Below are 12,325 nucleotides of genomic sequence, written 5' to 3' on the forward strand. Positions count from 1 at the left end.
GGACTAAGGTTTGTGGCACTATGTCTAGCGTTGTTGTAGGTAAACTCTGCAGTAGACAGTAAAGAAACCCAATTGTCCTGTTGAGTGTTGACAAAGCACCGTAGATATTGCTCTAAGGAAGCGTTAGTCTGTTCGGTCTGACCATTAATCTGCGGGTGAAAACCAGAAGACATGGCCCTCTCAATACCCAAAGTCTCGCATAAAGTCTTCCAAAAGCGTGAAGAGTACTGTGAACCCCGATCGGATGTGATCTTTTTTGGTAAACCATGTAGACGAAAGATGTCCTTAGTAAAGACAGAAGCCATTTCCGCAGCTGTAGGGGACCCGGGAGAGGAGAAAAATGGGCCATCTTAGTAAAACGATCCACGGTCACCATTATGCAGGAACACCCATCGGAGGGGGGTAAGTCAATAATGAAATCCGTAGAGATTACGCTCCAAGGTCTTTCAGGCAGAGGTTCTTGTTGAAGAAAGCCTACAGGCTTCTGTTTGTTATACTTGGCCCTATTACAGACTGAACAGGCCGTGACATAAGCTGCTGCTTCTTGCCTCATGTCAGGCCACCAAAAATGTCTCTTAAGAAGATCGATGGTATTGGATGTTCCTCTATGTCCCACCAATGGATCGTCGTGTCACCATCTTAGAGCTCTCAAGCGGGTCATTTGATCAGATAAAAATAGACAGTGGTCAATGAAGTAAAGTCTGTTGGTCTTGTGTTGGATATGCAAAGGCTTCGTGGAAGGCGGAGGCGGATGTGTCATGGAACTCTTTCGTACTTCTACCAAAAAAGAGGATACAGCACCTACAAACCTTTTTTGAGGTACAATGAGATTTGCCCATTTCTTGTTGGAGGCATCAGGAAAGGGCATTCTTGAGAGGGCATCGGCTAGTAAGTTCTTAAAACCCGGTAAGTAGATCAGAATGAAGTCGTATTGTGAGAAGAAATGGGCCCACGAGCTTGTCAAGAGTTTATACATTCCATATGTTGGATCACCTTTAAGTTCTTATGATCGGTCCTCAGTTCGAAAGGGTAGGATGCTCCTTGTAACAGATGACGCCATTCTTCACAGGCCACCTTCATGGCTAATAATTCTTTCTCGATTACAGAGTAATGGAATTGGCTGGCGGTTAAGGTTTTAGAAAGATAGGCTACTGGGTATTCAGTGCCTTCATGGTCTTGAAGTAAGGCTGTGCCAATGGCCTCGGCTGAGGCATCTGTCTCGACAATGAACGGTCGCCCCTGATCCGGCTGCTGTAATACAGGAGCCGAACAGAAAGCCTTCTTATGATGTTGAAATGCCTCGTTGGCCTCAACGGACCATAGAAAGGGTAAAGAAGGCTTCTTTTTAAGTTTAGTAAAAGGCAGAACCACCTCAGAAAATCCAAAGATGAACCTTCGGTAAAAATTGGCCAGTCCTAAAGATCTTTGGACGTCTTTGACCAACGTGGGACCGGGCCAGTGGAGTATGGACTCCACCTTGCAGGGATCCATCCTTATGCCCTCTGCTGACAGAATAAATCCCAAGTATGGTACACTGGAGACTTGAAACATACACTTCTCTGGGTTCATAGGTGATTTTCTTTAAGCCGTTCTAGAACCCTGTGCAGATGTTCAACATGGCACTCTTTAGAAGTTGAGTACACCAGGATATCATCCAAATAGACAATGGTGCATTGGAATTGAAGGTCAGAAAAGATACAATCCATAAATCTTTGGAAAATAGAGGGGGCATTCACAAGTCCAAAGGGCATCACCCGGGATTCAAAATGGCCGAATGGAGTCCTAAATTCCGGCTTCCACTCGTCCCCCGCGCGTATGCGCAAGAGATGGTAGGCTCGATGTAAATCTAGTTTTGAAAAAATGACAGCTCCTTGGACGGCCTCCAGGATGTCCTTTATGAGAGGCATGGGGTAGCGGTCTCTGATGGTAATCTGGTTAAGGCCTCTATAGTCGATACAGGGTCGTGATTCACTGGTGTCCTTTTTCGGGACAAAAACAGTGAATCCCCGGCAGGCGAGCGGGAAGGTTGGATTAACCCATTCTGGAGGTTGGCGTCGAGATATTCCCTCAGCACTTTATTTTCCTTAAGGGACAAGGAAAACATCCGCCCAAAATGAACAATAGCATTAGGAACATATCTATGACACAATCCTCAGGTCGGTGTGGCGGGAGCTCTTGAGGTACCTTGTGCAAGAATACTTCTTTGTATTGATAGAGCTCGGTGGGTAATACGTGAATCCCCACAGAGTGAGAGGACAGTTCCTTAACAGCCTGTACCTTTGAGAATTGTGAATCAGACATACAAGCTCTGAGACAGTAGGTAGAAGAGAATGCTATCTGATTCTTCTCCCAATCTATGGAAGGGTTGTGTCTCCGAAGCCAGGAAATTCCGAGAATAATAGGGAAATGGGCAGCTCTGATTAGGTCAAATTGGATGGTATCGGTGTGCCGAAGTATCTTCATCTCAAGAGGTGGGGAGGTGGGGAAGTGTGAGTTATGAGACCGGAACTGAGTGGCTTACCATCCACTCCCTCCACCTTTTGATCGACTTCCTTCCCTCGTCGTTCAATACCTGATTTGTTGGCCCAAACTGTGTCTATGAAGCAACTTGCAGCTCCGCAGTCAATGAGGGCTAGAAGGTCAAAAAGTTCTTGGCAGAATGCTAGTTGAACTGCGACCACCATCAGTCGATTGTCTTCAGACGGGGTGACTGAAGCTATGGACATTGAAACGTAGGGACCAGGTCTTTCTCCTCGGCAACTAGTCCCTAGTAGTTCTGAGGACGAGCGTTTCCCGACCGCCTTGGTGGGACCTCGGGACAGTCCTTTAACAAGTGCTGTTCCGAACCACAGTACATACACAGGTTATTGTCCTTCCTCCCCTTTCTTTATTTGGTTGTGAGTGCACCTCTAGTGGTGCCGATCTGCATGGGTTCTTCTTTAGAATGTAGAGGTAAGGAAGAGGATGGAGCAGGGAAGTCTTGGAGAGCGGGAGTATTGCGACCCTTACGCCTTTCTGAACGTCTTTCAGCTATACAAAAGTCCCATTGTAACACTGTGGACCATAAATCGGTGAGCGTAGCAGGTCGCAGCAAACGGGCAAGTTTGTCCTTCAGCTCCTCTCTCAATCCACGCCGGAAAATGGTGTACTGTGCGGTCTCTGGCCAGCCAGTTTCTGTTGCGATTCTTTTGAATGTTGAGATGTAGGTTAATAAGTCACTGCTTCCTTGACGAATGTCCAGTACCTGTTTGCTGGCCACTTGGACGGTCTCCTTCCTTTCAAAGGCTTCTTTGAACTGGGCCGTAAAACTGCTGTAATCTTGCAGCAGAGGACTTGCACCAGTAACCAAAGGTGTGGCCCAGGCTAAGGCATTGCCTGTTAGGTTTGATATCAGGAACCCTATGCGGGCCTGGTCTGAAGAGAAGGTCTTTGGCCTAAAGGTAAAGTGAATTATGCAAGCTTCCATGAATTCTTTAAACTTACGTGGTGAACCATCGTATTTCCCAGAGGTAAGTGGTAGAGGAGGTAATTCAGTCTGTATCCTCTCATGGTTGTCTACCCTTTGTCTGAGAGCAGCATTCTCTGCCTTGAGATTCTGGAGTTCCTGAGAAAGCCCTTGTACCACCGTCAGCAGCTCCTGAACCTGCTCTGCGGAGGCCATATCTGAGGTTTTTTTGGCATTGCAAACTATCAGATTCAGACGTTCCACTCTCTTCCAACCCCACGCCTCCTCACCTGATTCTTCAGAGGATGACTTCTTCCTGTGCCCCTTCTTCTTCTGTGGCCTTTTTCTGGAGAAGAGATATAGCCGACCCCGGACGGAAGCCACCCTGCCTCCCTAGATGTTATTTAATGGAATTACGACAGTAATGTCGATACCGTTTCCCACAATAATTAGCAAAATGTGAAAAATCTCACCTTGACAGATCGAGTAGACCGCCAGGAAACAACCAAGTGCAGCTGTGAAAGCTACCCTAGGACAGCCCTGCCCTCTCCGACCCGGAGTGGGATTAACCAGGGGAGAGAACAGGGTAGCCAGGGAAACCCTCGATGGGGAAGAAAACCCTGGTAGAATCTGGAAGTGTTGTGGATCCGGATGGTTGATGACTTCTACGAGTGGTTGTGGGCAGGAAGGCTTCGTCTGGATGAACGAAAGGAAAATTATCAGAGTGGTAGCGTAAATAAGGGAGTGGGAAGTGGAAATTAAATGGCACAGTAAAAGGTTTCTCACCAGCGGAGTCAAGGAGAGGATGATTGATTTAGGGCTTCGAAGGAGAAGAGATTGGGAGATGAGAGCTCTACAAGAAATAATACTTGGGTCAGAATCTGCATCGGGAGAGACGGAACGGAGTTCCGAGTGTATGGCACTTACAGCTATTGGGTGTTTCAACAAGGATGCAAGCAGGGTTGGCGTAACCGTGACGCCGATGGATATCCGGGCTTGATGAGAAATCCCGAGAGATAGCGAGACCGGAATGGGAGCGAGAGTCTGGAGATGAGAGCTTAAGAGACAAAAAGGTTACAGGGTTAGTCGAAAGGCAAATGGTAGAGGCAGAGATGTTGAAATCCCTAGAGGCGAACTCACGGAGCGTCTGTAGAAACAGAAGCGACGCGAGGAGTTGCCGGCTTCCGTGTTTGATAAAGGATCACGTGAGCAGGCCGGAACGTCTCGGAGAAACGTGAAGAGTCTAGACCGCTACTTTCAGAACAGAAGTCATCTTGAGAAGGATTCTCGGAAGTCGCGTAGAGAAGAGTACCACACAATCGGTTGCGAGCCCATAGTGACCACCTCCCACAATGTGTAACACTAGAGGGGCAGGGATGCAGGGGACCCCTCCCCCGAGAGGGCCAGTGAGAGGAAAAAAATGTGTGCTTAAAAAAACCTCTCTTGTCAGCAGTCTCAAGTTGGGCGTATGGATGGTCCAGAGGGGTATTCTGTTGAGTGGATGTCTGTAGTATTGTTCGTAGATCAGGTGATATAATCTCAGGAGAGCCAGATGATAAGTCTCTTTGTATAAATCTCAGCTGGGGTAGAGATGGATTCCGTAGTAGAAGGAAGCCAAAAGAGCAGGCGACTCCAAGAAGAAATCAGGAATACACAGAGAAGAAGAACCGAAAGACAAGGAGTTAAGACTCGGAACAGAAAGAAACCAAGGTATAAACAGAAGGATACCTAAAGAGTCGGAGTAAAAGGAAGAGTACAAAGCGAAAGTAAACAAGGAAGAGAAGGGACGAGAGGCCGAGGTAAGGAGCGGAAGGAAAGAAGGGATGCCGGGCTGCAGCAGGGAAAGCGGACGGCACAGGCACAGAATCCAAGAGAGAGCAAGAGTGGAGGCGGAAGAAAGAGAAAACAGGGGGGCGGACAGAAAGGCAAGCAGAAGGCTGGCAAAAGTGGAGAGGAGGAGGGGACGAGACCCGCGGGCGAGAGAAACAGGTAAGGAGCCAAGACCAGTAAAGCGTAGGCACCCGGAGCACAGAGCGATGGGTTGCAACACGCTGAATGAAAGCAGAGGCGGGGCTTAAGACCGGAACCAAAACAATAAACAGGAAAAGGCTAGACCGCTAACATAGGAAAGAGGAAGGAAGAATGTAACCACTTAATGGCGGAGTTGCCGCCATCTCTGCCATAAGCGCCAGGACGGAAGACGCGCATGTGACAGATATACGCTGGCAGTTGATCGGGCTTATGAAAACCACAATATAAATGTACTTTGTTGTATGCTCCTTTGAAACACTACTAACAATAAAACAAATTGGAAAAAATAAATGTGTGCCCAGACAGAACCAGGAGGATTCTTTTCCACTCACAAAAATTCTATTGTTGCAAAGCGCTCAGGGTTTGTCCAGAGGCCCTCTCATCGCTCTACTCACTGTTGGCATCTGTTTTGTATGAATTTCTCAGTCTCAGCCACTTTGATAGAGTCAATAATCGTACAGTGTTCCATAACATTGCATCCTCCATGTTCCAATATTTCGTGACTCCAACTCTCATCTTGAGCTCTATTTTCTAGTCCCTTAAAAGATTTACAGATTTACCGTGTCCCTCTTCTTCACTGATCTCCTAAAAGCGACCTTTTCGAGTGACGAGTAAATAAATGCTTTTTAATATGGAAGGACAGTTGTGATCAAAGTCTTGAAGGGGCTCAAGTTGAGAAAAGACTCTTGGATCCTCTTTTATCTGGTTCCTTCCGTTGGCTTGTTAGAACGTCCCTTATTTCAACAGGGAGGCCCGTTCAGCAAGGGGGCCTTATTTGTCTAATCTTCACCCCTCCAGAATTTCAAGGCTCATCACTAATCTCCAATTCTGGCACGCATTAGCCATAATCTCTGCAAGAGCATCTCAGGAAATATATGGTCACCCACGTTCACCGTTCTCATCAGGCTCATCCACCCCACCAGCACCAACGCATTTGATTTCCTATGCTTAAGCAGTGGTTGTGCAGCATCCATCCTTGCTTATATTGATCCAACAGTTCTTTAAATCATCTCCGGCACTTGATCCCATAGGACAGCAGGAGACGTGTGGGGGAGCAGAGGGAGCTAGGTGGGCAGAGCACTTTGATCAGGTTTCTCACATTTGTTTGTGTTTGTGTTTTTGGGTCCATCCACAGGAGGAGAAGAATGGTGTCTAGAGCAATGCAGCCTTTCTGTGATGAGGGTGGGGCAAAGCCAGCATTGTGCTAATCAAAATTCAGCATTATGGTAGCCTCTAAGAAGGTTTCAGTACACTTATCCGCGTGTGCTGCGGCATGTAACCTGCAATGCATCTTGGGGCACAATTGGTGGTATGGCAAATTGTTCATGCCTACAGATATAGGCTGTTTCTGCTCCCTCACAGCTGTACTGCATTGGTCATCATAGTCCTATGGCACTTTTAGAGTTTGAGGTGGAAGCACCCACTATACAGGGCATCTAATGCCATATGCTTTCTTATTACCAACGACTCCCCTTTGAACCGTTACGGAAGGGACCTCATTTTAGCAGATATGGTAGGTATACGTATCTTTCAACTATGAAGGCATCATGAAGCAAAACACAGACAACAGATTCAAGATTCAAACAGAACACTTATATTAACTCAAATGTCAGGATGGTAGAAGGCCTAACTTGCCCTATGCTAAGGTGGGATTTCCCTACCTGAAGAAACTAAGGCTAGTCCGAGTCAGTAAGTTCAACTTAAAAATCTGTCTGTGTCCAAAACCTCTACTTGCCCTCACACCCAAAGCTAAACAATGTGTTGGGATGTCACCAATAAAATAAATAGTGTTCCAAATAAAGTTCAGAGCTTCTGCCAGCGCTTGGCTTACTTTCCAGCTCCTCTTCCCAAAATTCAAAGCAGTTCCAAAAAGCCCTGGGGTTCCCTTCCCCAAGGCGACAACACATTTCCAAAAGGGCCTTGTGGTTCCCTTCCCCAAGATGACAACACAGTTCCAAAAGTCTTAGGGTTCTCTTGCCCAAGACGTCAGCTCTTCCAGCTTGCCAACTCACAATCAGTTCAAGTCAGTGCATTCTCGAAACCAGTTCCAGGTTTAATACGGCTTTTCAACAGATTTCTCTCTTTCACATTCACTTCAGCAATCTAATTCACAAGTGAAGATCCTTTATCTATACTTTCCTTGGCTTTTTCAAGACAGGGTAGCCTCGGTTTAGGCGCAGTTGTCAGATCACACAGTCCACCCATTACAGGTCACGCGACAGATAACCGTAGGGTTTCTTGCCCACAGAGGTTTCTCTTCCACTGCACCTGTGCTTTGCTTTACATTTGCTTTGGATTTTCCTTGACAGTTTCTTGGCTTTACCACTGTATGTTCTTTCACACAGCTCACTCTGTGGTGCACACTCTCTTCCACCACTTTCCTTTCACACTCTTCATAAGTGCTTATAACTAACTTGCTTTACTGTATTCTAAGTGCTCATAACTAACTTGCTTTACTGTATTCATAAATATTCATTTTATAAGTGCTCATCACTTGCTTTACTGTATTCATTCGTTGTCATTAAATGTTCATTACGTGCGTTGCACAGATGCTTTCTTTTCATTTTCAGGTTTATCAAAGCTTTCCTTTACTTCGGTATTCAATAATGCTTGCTTTAAGTTCCAGTTTCTCTCTTTATAGTTCAGCGTTTGCTCGATGTTCAAAAACCCCTCACTTTGGGCTCACCAACACTTGCACACATGTTTCAGTTAATCTGCATTGGCATATGCCCAATTGTAGCCCCATGAGTGCCCTGGTACGAGTGTTCCCTTCAACTCACTTACCGGTCCTTGGTGGCTCCGGTGAGAAACCTGAAGGGGTCTCACCCGCTAGTCCCCAGGAATCTGTCATCCAGGTGGGAAGGACTCGGCCATCGCTATTGGATCCAGTTCCTTGGGGTGGACCAGTGCAGGAGGATCACCTGAATGAGGGGTCCTCGGGGAGTGGAAGTGGGACAACGATGGGTGTGATGCGGTACCCCCTTCCCTATAACACCTTTTCCCCATCCTACCCCCATAGGATATTCAGAAACCCTACCCCTTCTTTTCCAACACAAACACTTTCCTACACCATGACATACAACGGACTAACACCCGTGCCGTTTACCTGACATGTCCCAACACAAGGGTCAGGCAAAGTCAGCACACCTGACGGCCCTTTCCCTTCCCCACAGGGATAAAAGGCAGAGCACGAAAAGCACACTTTGAGCAGGGCCGAACACACGAGGAAGCAGCTATGCTGGACAGGAGTTCATTTGGAGGAGAAAGGCGGAGAGACCTGAGGGGACGACAAGGAGGGAATTGCCCTCATCCTTTTCAACTCAGACCTGCAAAGCCTCCGAAAGGGAGATCATAAGACTGGGAAGTCCAGCTGGCGTGTGGTGTGACAGGTGTCAATGGCACACAGGGCCCTCCCGCGCTGATAGTCAAAGCTGGGAGAAAAACTTGCCACTGTGGTGCTGTCCTTGACTCCAGAGATAAGAGGCTCCAACAGTCCAGCACCGTAGATGAGTCGGAGAAGACAGATAGTGAAAGCGAACTGTGCTGGGCCCAAGGTTGCAGGCCGCAACCTTGTTGAACAAAGAACTTGTGTGATTGAACTTTAAAGAAACCCTAGTAAAAAGTTCAGAAGCTGAGTGGTCATGTGTCGCGGGGGCGCTCATTCGAAGGACTCTGACTGAAGCCTTTTTGGGTATGGTTTGTTATAGAAACTATGAAGGCCAGGAGGCCATAAGGGAGGCTAGTGTGTCAAAGTGGTCCTACGGGGGTCGAGCAAAACCCCTCATACACTCGAAATTCTTTGACACATGAGAGAAAACTGATTGAACTGTGAAACTGGCAATGTGAACCCAACAGAGGTATGCCTACAAATTGAAAATTGTGAAACTGGCAAATGTGAACCTGACAGAGGGATGCCTGTGAATTGAGAATTGTGAACTGTTAAGTGAGACGTTTTGGAGTGAAAGGCTGTAGTGAACCCGACTGAGGGAGGCAAACGTTGCAAGAAGGATTGGAGCCTGGCTGAAGGGGATCCAAGGGGCGAGGAGCAGTTGACAAGGTGAAAAGATTGTCAAAGGAACTTTTGTTTGTTTATAATTTTGGCACAGCCAGCCTTCTAAAGCAAGAGACTTTTTGCAGGAAAAGAGATTTGGCCAGGGAAGGTTCTGGCATCGTTGAAAGGAACTGTAATCTCGGACTGGCGAGGCCCAAGAGTGTGCTGTGCTCAAAGGTCCTGCCTTGTCCTGTGCTAAAAACATGGGGAAGGGATACCCTGCCATACTATCCAGACTTATCATTTGGTGAACACTTCTTTCTTTTCTTGAGAACATTATCCCACACTATTTTTGTAACTTAGTTGTAAGGATTGGCATTAGGTTTTTAGTATAGGTCTTTTTTATTTTACAAGACACCACTAGGACTGCTTTCTTATTATTTGATGGTCATAGCTTGCTCCCATCTTAGATTTAGGTTTAGAGTGGACATTTTTCTCACCCATTATACAGTTTAATAAACACCCCTGAACTGTGATCACTTATGTCTGTCTTTACTGATGCCACCATGAGTTCCTTAAACTCCTCTGGCATCCTCTCTCTTCTTTCTCCTGGCTTTTGCCGGCTCGGTGCACATGTTTCGGGAGCTACGCAAGCAGTGCTCGCATTCTGCAATCGGATTTAGGTTGTTTTACCGTAATGGAAAAAAGTGCAGATGAAAAAACCATAGCGGTTTTGGCTGAAAATACAGTTTGGCCATTACGGTAAAACAACTCAAAATAAATACATCACCTGCTCCCACCCCATGCCCCTCTTACTTACCTTGCAGTGGCACACTTCGCTGTGTGACACCAACTCACTGTTCCCTGAGACACCTGTTCCCATTCACTTATGTGACTGGAAACCGGCACCGCAGGGTCCTTTCTTTTCTTTTTTTTCTTACTTTGCTCGAACGGTTGCGGGAGACACTCCTGGAACAACTGCTGATATTATAGTGACCAAGGGTGCGGGGGACCCCCTCATGGCCCCCACTGCCCTTGTTGACTATAATGCCACGGAATGAGGGATTTGGTCAAAAACTTTAATCCGTTCAAAATTTTCATACGGGCAAAATTCAACCAAATCTCCCGTCCGGTAATTTAAATTCGGTATTTTGGGGTAAACCCCTGCAATATTCGTTGTAGGTTGCTGGTAGCTCTGCTCTCCACACAAGGGCGCCCTCTGTGGCCTACAGCACTTAGGAGTCTTCCTTGCCCCACTGCTCCGGCTGTGGGCACAAGGCAGAGGATACTCCAACGGCTTCAATCCTCTCCCGGTCTCTCCTCTGCAATCGCTGGTATCCTGGCCTCCAGACTGTACTTTCCTCAGCAGCCCTCTTCTGGGCAGGAATTCTCCCATCTTAGGCCCACAGTTCCCAGCCCGGCTTCTCTCCTGCTGGTTTTTCCTTCCTTGCTGGTGGCTCCAACTTTTATGCACCTGTGACCCGTTAACAGGTTGCAGGTCCGAGCCCGTAAATTCACTTGCCACACCACAATTGCTGGTGTTCTCTGAACATGTCTGACCCCCACAATAGATTCCAGGCCTCTTCCTCGTCTCAGTACCAGAGTGGTGCTGCATATTAGTGTGTACAACTCATAGTTGCCTCTTCCTGGTCCCAGTACTAGAGTGGTATGACTGAGGGGAAATAGGAGGAAATGATTGACAATAACCTATGAATGGATGGGGAGGGTAGGATTTATTATCACAAGGGAAATGGTGATACCATTCCTCACCTAAACACATCCTCTCCCCACTCTCCAAGGACCCTCCACCCAGGTGATCCTCCCTCGCATCTCCACCCCCAGGGTCAGAATACAAAAGCAATGGCCTTTCCCTGGTGTAAGGAAGGCATGGTATCAACAGTAATACAGACTCAAATTACCACAGTTCAAGGGTGCTTATTGAACTTCAAAAACGGTTTGAAAAATGCCTATCTAATACAAAATCTAAAGATGGGAGCAAGGTACGACCACCAAATAATAGTAACGCAGTCCTAGTGGTGTCTTGTCAAAACAAAAGGGTCTATACTAAAAAAAACGATTGCCAATCCATACCTCTAAATACAAATAGCGTGGGAAACAATGTTATGAAATAGAAAGAAGTGTTCAAGAAATAATATGACAGGATAATCAGGCCATTGGCCTCCCTTCCCCACGTTTTCCTCATGGGACAAGGTGGCACACTCGAGCGTAACACAGTATCTGGCTTCTCTAGCATGACAATGCAGTTCAAATATTAGCATTAGAGTCTTCTGTGCCCAAGTCTCTTTGCCTTTCAAAGTCTCAGAGGGCCTGATGCAACAAACACACAATAAGTTCTCTTCTTCCTCTCAAGATTTCACACAAACTCAATTTCTCAGGTGATTCACTATTCACTCAGATCCCCTTCAGCCAGGCTCATATCCCCTTTAACACAATGCTCGTAGGATTTTCATGTATCCAATTTCTCAGGTGATTCACAGTTCACCCCGGATACCCCTCAACCGGCCTCAGATTTGTTTTAACACAATGTTCAATCAGTCTGCCTCTGGCGGAACCAATTTTTTTTTTTAAACTTTGTTTATTGTGCTTGACAATACAACAAGAGAGCCTGTAATTTACGAACAGTAGACTGATATACAATCCTCATACACAGTTTACGTATGACACATACAGAATAGTAGGAGACCAGTAAGAAGTACAGCATGCAAAGTTCACCTGATAAAGTAACAAACTGGACCAATTTAATTCACTGAACCAAAAACTTGCATTAACCCAAAGCTTTCAATTGATCTCCCTCATTCGGGCTCAGACCAACTTTATCTACTTTGTCATCAACTTTC

The sequence above is a fragment of the Ambystoma mexicanum genome, chromosome 4p, assembly GCF_040938575.1.
Source record: "Ambystoma mexicanum isolate Mex_15411 chromosome 4p, UKY_AmexF1_1, whole genome shotgun sequence".
NCBI lineage: Eukaryota > Metazoa > Chordata > Amphibia > Caudata > Ambystomatidae > Ambystoma > Ambystoma mexicanum.